The sequence below is a fragment of the Culex pipiens genome, chromosome 3 (genome assembly GCF_016801865.2).
Source record: "Culex pipiens pallens isolate TS chromosome 3, TS_CPP_V2, whole genome shotgun sequence".
In the NCBI taxonomy this organism is placed as follows: domain Eukaryota; kingdom Metazoa; phylum Arthropoda; class Insecta; order Diptera; family Culicidae; genus Culex; species Culex pipiens.
Genome location: NC_068939.1, coordinates 89,876,689 through 89,886,129, shown reverse-complemented (window position 1 = coordinate 89,886,129; position 9,441 = coordinate 89,876,689).

The window sequence follows — 9,441 nt, the reverse complement described above, 5'->3', positions numbered from 1 at the left end:
CGGCCCTTCTTGACAAAAAAAAAGTCCTGCTTGACAGCTCGTTTCACAGGGACCATAGTGGATTCATCGAAAAAATGTTGTTTTTTCAATAATTTATTTTGCATTTAAATGAAAAAAAGTGTTCAGAAATGGTTTTCAATCGTGTTTTTTTACCGATGTACAAAAAAAAATAACATAGGGCATTAGTACCCAATTTATGCTACGGCATAACTTTATCTTTGAATTGTTACACTCATGAAAAGTGGTTCAATTTTTCCAACAATAAGGCCGATGCAAATTTTTAAAAAAGATTTTGTTCCTCAACTCTGGCCATGGTCGAGGGGAGGCAAAAAAATAAAAGAATTGAAAATACAAACCAAAATGTTAGAAAAACGCACTTAGATTCGCAATCATAATTTTCCAAATATGTAAGATTCGACAAAAAAACTACATTTTTGCGAAAAACACTCTTTGTTGTTGATCGAAAGTTCACTAAAATTCAAATTATTTTTGAATAAACCCGAGCATGCCCAAAATGATTCTTAACGCAGAGGAATGCATTTTATATGTATTTCAGTTGATTGCACTCAAATAACAAAAGCTTTGAAAAATATATGCAACCGCCTTATTCCTCCGATTTAAAAATTTTGTCTGTCTGAATCAGATGGTAGTCAATCAGTTTTGTTATCCAACTGTCATGAGTTCGAATGTTTCTAAGTGCAAAGTAAGTTTGAGGCTCATTTTATTGAAATGGTCATCATGACTTTTGAATTAATATGTAATGCTTATATTTTTGCTATTATTACAGTTTTATAAAATAAAGCAAAGCAATCGAAAAGGCTATGTGTGGTGAGTCACCCAAAACCTCTTTTACCCAAATGGACCGACGTTTTACTTCCCCAGACAGAAAGCCAGGAGGATAAGGCGGGAATCGAACCCGCGCCTCATAGTAATTTATGGATCGGTAGCCGAAGCCGCTAACCACCGCGCCACGAGGCCCTCTTAGTTTTAATGTTAGTCAAATTTGAACTTTTCATTAACATTTCCAAAAATATTTGATGAATATTTTGACAATATTTACTAGTTTCACCAAGAGTTTCACTCACATTGAAACGTGTGAAAAAAGTTTCAATTAGAAAGATTTTTGAACAACATATTTGTATCGTAAAATAAGGATGACAAAGAATAAATCCTTAGTTTAATATTAACAAAAACCAAAAACAGATCAGCACTAAAAGTTTAAAATCATTTTACAGATGGTCAACGGGCCATTTTACTTGATCATTCAAAAAGGGTTTGCGGGCCACAAAATATCACCTCGCGGGCCATACTTTGGTCACCCCTGATTAAAAAAAATGTGGAGTCTGAGTCGGAGTCGGAGCCAACAATTTGTTGAAAGCTGGAGTCGGAGCCGGCTAGAGTTGGTAGGCCGAAGTTGGAGTCGGAGTTGGAGTCGGAGTTGGAGTCGGTTGGAGCTGAAAGCCGGAGCCGGAGGTGGAGTGGGAGTCGGAGTCGGCTAAACTCAGAAAGCCGGAGTCGGAGTCGGAGTCGCTTGAAATTTGGCCCGACTCCGCAGCCCTGTAAAAAAAACCATGTTAACAGTAATTTGGAAATACTAGGAAAAAAAGTCAAACTAATCCTGGATGTTAATGGCATTTTGAGTGCTTCAAAAGACTTTTCGAATGTAACTAAGAGAGTTGGAACTGATGAAACTTTACGAAAATGCGAGAAATTTTAATTTTTTTAAATGTTTTTTGGACCTCAAACATAATTTCCCTTTGTTGTAGAGGGCTCATATCTGGCATGAGTTCATCTCATGTATAGACAAATAAACGCTTTCATCCAAATCGGAGCACCTCAATACGATCTGTTTGGCATTGGCGAAAAACTCGCTTTTAAGACGGAATTACACACCTAAGAGTTTAGGGTTTTGTCGAATTTATCTTTGTATCTGAGTATAGCAATGGCTTCTGTTAAATTGCCATGCAATATATACTGCCCCTGTTCGCATAAATGTTCAATATGTATTTCCATCACATATCTTATCTGGAGGTAATTCTGTTTTTTTTTTCGTAGCCTTATGTGTGGGACAGATTTCCTTTGCGTTTTCTCAGCTTGGGCAGTATAGTTCGAAGATAGTGAAATTTTATGTTAAATCAATTCAAGAAAGGTGCACCTCACTCCCACGACAACTTTTTGCGTAAAAAATCAACCATAATTCGTCCATAATCGTTTTCATAGCTCGTTAGTTTTTCGCCCGACCAAACATCAAACGGCACCAACTCTCTTCGGTCATGTTTTATGACATACCCAAAGTCTGTGAGTCCTCCGCACCGGCAGACTGATTGGCCACTCCGGCAGTACCTTAACCCCCTTCCATCTGTCCTCCCACTCCAAAACATCATCGTCATCGTCATGGAAATAATGATTCGACAATAAATACCAGTCGATGAAATGTTAACCTTCAACTCGTTTTCCCATTCCCTGGCACAGCCCATCCAGAGCAGAGCAGACGATCTCATTTTCCAACCGTTCAACCCTACTTCGTGCACCCTATTAAGGATCCACTACTACTGATAGCGAGGAGAGGAAAGGTGGGTCACGCCGAAAGTCAGATGTGCATAGGCACCACCCACCTTTTTCCGCCCTCCGGCGGCGGCAGCCACTTCCACTTTAATATCCGTCTGCCAATTTGTGCGTCAAGTTTCCCTTTCCCCAACCCCCAGCATTGATGTCTGCAGAACTACAGCCCGTAACGAAATTTACCTGTGATTTTAACATTTCCACTCACTTTCAAGGTCGTCTCAATCATTTTTCATGTCGGGACCGACTACGACGGGGCTTTTGGCTGGAAAGGGAAGTGGGCAGCTAGGGGTTAAAAACAAAAATACAAAAAAAATATAGATACATCCAATAATCGTGATTTTTTTTCATAATACCAAATCGAAATTTCAGCCCAGTCAATGAATAAACTATCAACGAGGTGATTGTTTTACCCCTAATCCCTACACAGGATATCAACAACCCACCAGCGAAGCAGAAGCAGGAGATGCGGTCGGTAAAGGGCGCAGGCAACTCCACATGGCATGGTCTGGCCACATTGGCAGTGCCGCGGAACGAAACACGAGAATCGGGCAGCGATCCAGGAGGGACGGCGGAAAAAGGCGGGCTTTATGTACCGAAAGCGGTCCGAGGTGGTTGTAGTCTCAGCTGATGAGACGAGGTACACAGGCAGCAGCAGGGAAGATGCAAAGCGCACACCACGTCAAATTGGGGAAAATTTGGGAAAGTAGCTGAGCGTCCCTTTAGAAATGCGTTGTTTTTTTATTTGATGATTTGGAAAAGTATTGCATGGATCCATGGAATCAGAAATGCTTCAGTTTAATATACAGTTTGGATATTTTTTAAATCCCAATATTTGCAACAGCCTGCAAAACCGATACTCCATTGGGTCAAAATTTCATTGACTATATGCCTACGGTTATAACTTTTTGAGGAATCGAAATGTTTCTCATATTTTTTAATATTTCTATAACAATTTTTTTACACCATTAATGTTTGCCCTACATGACGGCTCTTTTTGGGTTCCATGCACAGTGGTCCAGATCGCAAAATTAAATGGAAAATTGATTTTCCGCAAAATTCTGAAGTTTTGGAGCTTTGGTGTCTTCAGAAGAGTTGTTGCAAATGAAAAGGGGTAACTTTTGGTTAGGCTGAACAATAGGCTTGTTCACTACTAGGGTGATCTTGAAAATCTAACTATCCAGGAATATTTTTGGGGATATTTACGTCTTCTAAAAAGTTGTTGAGGTTTGCCAATCCACCTTTTCAAAAAAAAATATCTCGGAATCTAAGCCATCAATGCCCAAATTAAAAGAAAACATTTAAGCAAACCATCAAAAATCAGATTCAGATTTAGCGGGTAAAATAACTTGGAAAAACATATAGTTGGGCAATTTTTTATTTTCGTTAGGGTGAACCTATAAACTTTTCTCTTGAAAATAAGACACTTTCAAATGAAGATATCTGGGTCATTCCTTCCCAAGTGACCACGCGTCCAACATCGACCTTCACCAAATCTGCTCATATTTGGCATGGGGGTTGTTTTTGCCCCAAAAACAAAGAATCCAAAGTTTGGTGACATTTGGTCCACCCCCGCGCCCGTGGCACCCCCCTCTTTTTCTGAGATTTTTGAAAAACCTCATTTTTAAAATGCATTTTGCTAAGAGAAAAGTTTACAAAAAGTGAACTTTTGGGTATGCATATTTGAAGATTTTTTGACGTAGAATCGAATGGCATACTCAAAATTTACGTACAGTGTTGCCAGATATGAAAATTTTGCGCTTAAAGTTTTAAAATGCATTTTTAACCCTTTGGACGAGCACTTACGGGAAAACTGACAATTGCATTCGATTGCTGAGAGTTTTTTACATTAAATTCAATCAAAACCTCAGGGTAAAATGAATATTTCTTGAGATATCACATTTTTAAGTTGGAAAGCTCTGCACAGCAAATGTTTTACTTAACCATCAATTTTCAACAGTACATTGCGTGAGAGCATAGTAGGCCTTGAAATTTGCATATTCTTTTTTTTCAATTTCTTAACGGAAGCAAGTGAATGTCCCAAATTTATGTATGTATGTATTGTATGTATGTATTGTATGTATGTATGTATTGTATGTATGCATTTGAACCCCCGTCTTGGCAGGACTTGGCGTGGTTCACGGATATAAGAAAATGACAAAATGTTTAATTTCGAGCGCATCAACCGGAATTTTCTAGTTTTATGGCCCCAGAAGCTAGCCTGAAAATATGAGCTCATTTCGTTAATGTTTAGTGGGTCCAGTTTTGACCTGAAGTTTGAATGGAACTTTAATTAATTTACTATGGGGAATTTTCACTTTTAACATCTTCTTCGACAAATTTTCCCAGAACGCTATCAAATTTTCCTATAGTGAAGTTTCTTAAAGATTTTGATCCGGGGAACAACTTTGTAGAACATCGCAAAGCGCTAGGAATTGATCCCGAAAATATATAGGTTAATTTTTTGAGCATGTTTTTAAATTTTGCAAAAAAAAACTCCAAAAATCCTTCAGGTAAAAATTGGACCCACCAACCCTAACCAAATAAGCTCATATTTTCAGGCTAGCTTCTGGGGCCATAAAACTAGAAAATTCCGGTTGATGCGCTCGAAATTAAACATTTTGTCATTTTCTTATATCCGTGAACCACGCCAAGTCCTGCCCTGCCCATAATTGAAAATTCGGCTATTATGCCAAATCAAGTATTCCGAGAAAAACGCGTTTTAGTGTTTGACACAAAATCTCCGTCAAGGTAATTTCCCATAAGAGTGGCATATTAGCCGTTTGGTTTTTCGCATCGGCAGCCAAGTCTAGACACTATTTCAGTAAAATTCAAGTTCCAGGAGATGCGTTGGAACGTCCTCTACCACCTGGTGCTAATATCTCGTTTTTGCCAAAAGCGGATATTAGCCGTTTTTTCAATGGTGGGCAGCAGACGTGCATTGGCACGCTCTGCACTGGCACTTCAAATTTAGCACTCACACCAAGTTCAAAGCATACTACTCCAGCCCAGTGCTAGTGCTATTAATTAGCACTCTTATTTAGCACTCATAGGATTTAATCCTTTTTTAGTGAGTCTTTTTAATAAAAATTTTTCAAGCAAATTTGATCATCGGTCAACGGCGGGAATTTATTACAACTGCAACATACCTTTTTCTAGATTCTTCCATAAAAATTTAATCTCAGGGCTTGCAAAACTTCAGAGAATTAAAATTCAAATTCTTCTCCCATCAACTGCCAGCCAGGCCACGTCAAAAAAAAAAAAATAGTGCCAAAATAGTGTTACGTTTTATGCTACATAAAAAAAAGTTTACCTTGAAGGGATCTGAACCATGGATCTTCTGCTTACATTTCTTGAACACTGGCACTGCACCAAATTTACAGATAAATGTGGTTGTTTTTAGTTTCATCACATTCTAGACAATGATGACGGTAAATTTCAAATCAACAAATGAAAAATCAACCTAGTTACCATTTTTGCTCAAGTGCCAGGGCGAGTGCTATGATTGAAAGCGCAGTGCTATCCGTTCAAATAGCACGCGTGCTAACCGCGTGCAGTGCCAATGCATGTCTGGTGGGCAGTGCCAAGACGGGGGTTCAAATGCATACATACAATACATACATACAATACATACATACATACAATACATACATACATAAATTTGGGACATTCACTTGCTTCCGTTAAGAAATTGAAAAAAAAATATTCAAATTTCAAGGCCTACTATGCTCTCACGCAACCCAAGCAACACACTTTGTCAGATAAACGTATTTCCTAACTGGTTGTATAACCAATTCGCCTCGTTACCACAACTTGTTCTACAACTCCTGTGAACTGGAAAAAGCGCACTTTTTTTTGTTGTACAACTTGCCAGAGAAAGATGCAAGTTATCAGAGTAAGTTGTACAAATGTAGGTGACAACACTGTGCCATCTAACAAGAGATTCAACGAAAAAAGGGGCGTGGTTTACGGCTGTGCTGTCAAATCAAAGCGCACACTGGAAAGGAAAGTTAGATTGAAAACAGCTATCTAACCGTCGACTAACTTACATGTAAACAAACGTTTCTTATTAGAATTTCAATCAACGACGAAGCTAATAAAAAAAGTACGCTTGTTTCTGCAAGATTCATTTAAAATAATTCGAAATTGAATTTAAAAAAAGAATAACAATCATGGCGCGCATGTGAAATTCCCTGCATGGCGAACTTTTAGATTTTCCGTTTTTTGATGAACTTTCTCTGTCCCAAGATTCGATCCGATGACTTCGACGATTTGTTGTTATCTCCACGGCAGGTCCAGGCGCGCTTCCACATCTCTCCACGGGGCTTCATAGTAAACAAGCTGGTCCAAGCGTCAATAAGAAGGCTGCTGTCTGTATTGTTAGCTAAAGAACTTAACTCCAACGAAGGCTGTCATTGGAATTGAAGTTATATAAGTTTGTTTCAAATCAGTTTTTATAACTCCACTATATAACTTTGTTATAACAAACCGTTTCAACTGTCATTTCGATTACCGTACCACAGAGTAATATTGAAAATCGGTATGGTTTTGATTTGTTGTTTTCTCCATCAAAAACTCTATAAGCTGATAATTCTTGTAGCTTTTACCAGCGATATGTTCACAAATAAATCGGTCAACAATCAAAACTATTGCAATCTTCAATACATAAACATTTTTGAAACTCTAAATTCCTCATGTACAAATTTACACCACCTAACAACACGCAATGTCAAGTTGAATATGTATGTTGAGCATCAGTTATATAATCTACTCTCCGATAACATTTGTGTAACAAAGCGAGAAAACCTAAGGTTATTTATAGAATGGTTGGCCACGCCCATTTTTTAGAAGATGCCATCACATGACAATGTTAGATAAGCAGTGAAACAAACAGTGCAATATTGTTTATATTCAACAAACTGTTTTCGAGTAAAATATTGCAGATGAGGGAACAGCATCTTGGCATATCAGCACTTTGACGTTCAATTACAGCTCATAAAAAGTGTTTTCAAGTGAAATAAAGTGATAAATAGCTCAATAGGAAGTGAGCAAGCAAGTTTTTATCAAAATTGTTCCAAAATAAATTGTTTAAAAAGTGAAAATCAGCAAATTGGATGGAGTTAGGAGCGAGTGCATATTCCCTATGTTGTGTGTTAAAGTTGGAAAAGAGTGAAGATGACTGTGTTTTAACACTTGTGTGGCACAAATCTCCAGAGTTACATAAGTAAGTTATACAAGTAGTGAAACAAACTGTTATTTAACCAACGTTGAAATTTTTTCTCGTATGTTGATCAAAAACAGCTGTCTAACTATTATTCAACAGACGACAAGTTATAAGTGCTACTTGGGAATGTACTGTTGAAAATTGATGGTTAAGTAAAACATTTGCTGTGCAGAGCTTTCCAACTTAAAAACGTGATATCTCAAGAAATATTCAATTTACCCTGAGATTTTGATTGAATTTAATGTGAAAAAAACCCTCAGCAATCGAATGCAATTGTCAGTTTTCCCGTAAGTGCTCGTCCAAAGGGTTAAAAATGCATTTTAAAACTTTAAGCGCAAAATTTTCATATCTGGCAACACTGTACGTAAATTTTGAGTATGCCATTCGATTCTACGTCAAAAAATCTTCAAATATGCATACCCAAAAGTTCACTTTTTGTAAACTTTTCTCTTAGCAAAATGCATTTTAAAAATGAGGTTTTTCAAAAATCTCAGAAAAAGAGGGGGGTGCCACGGGCGCGGGGGTGGACCAAATGTCACCAAACTTTGGATTCTTTGTTTTTGGGGCAAAAACAACCCCCATGCCAAATATGAGCAGATTTGGTGAAGGTCGATGTTGGACGCGTGGTCACTTGGGAAGGAATGACCCATATGCAACTTTGCATATGGGTCATTCCATCTCAACTGTGCACGAAAAAATGCAAATTTGAAAATTACCCTCTCCGATCCTGCTCAAATTTGGCAGAGCTGTTGATACTATCAAAACATGCAAGAATCCCAAATTTCATCCAAATCGGACCACCCCCTCCATTTTTGTACCTCCCCAAAAAATCGACTTTTTGGCGATTTTTGACCAAACCTCCTGGTTTCAAACGGCGATAGCTCAGGAACCACAAATCTTAGAAGGTCGGTCTTAGACTCAATTTTGAAGGAAATTGGACGTAGAATCCATTTCCGTGATCAAAATTTTGAATAATTTATTTTTTCTACCTGTATTGCGCAATTGAAAACTTTAAACGGCCGTATCTCAAAACACCCCAACTTATTTTTTTTATTTGACCTCACCATCGTGTTCCCCGGCCAATTTTACATAAGAATCACTTATCGACAGAAATGAATATGTTTCGTTCCAGAGATATCGAATTTTAAAGTTGTGTGTTTTCGAGATTGCCTACATGAGCTTCATTCGCTGCATCTGCTAGAAGCACACAGGTGGGCTGATCATTAACTACTACCTGGCCATTTATTGAAATGATATTTCATAATAAATAATTTTTACCAAATTGGGCAAAAATTAATCGTATAACACTGTAGGAAACTGAAGTTTAATCGCGAATGTGTATCTGCTCAAAAAAATGAAGTGAATTTCTGGGCTAACCCATAGGACAGAGCAATAACGACACACAGTAAAGGGCAGAATTGGATTCCGACGGAGCGAGCAGGAAAATGCAAATTTATTTATTTTTTTTGTTTTAATTATTTTTCTTCCCCTGGTCGGTTTGTATTTTTTGTATTTATGTTTTATCAATCATCCTCCCGCCCCTTATTAGTCATTTATAAAATTGTGTGTCATCGTTTCATTGTTGGATTTCGATTTTCTAGACTTAATTCAACGCGTATAGCAAAAACTTGAATTCTGATATATATTAGCATGAT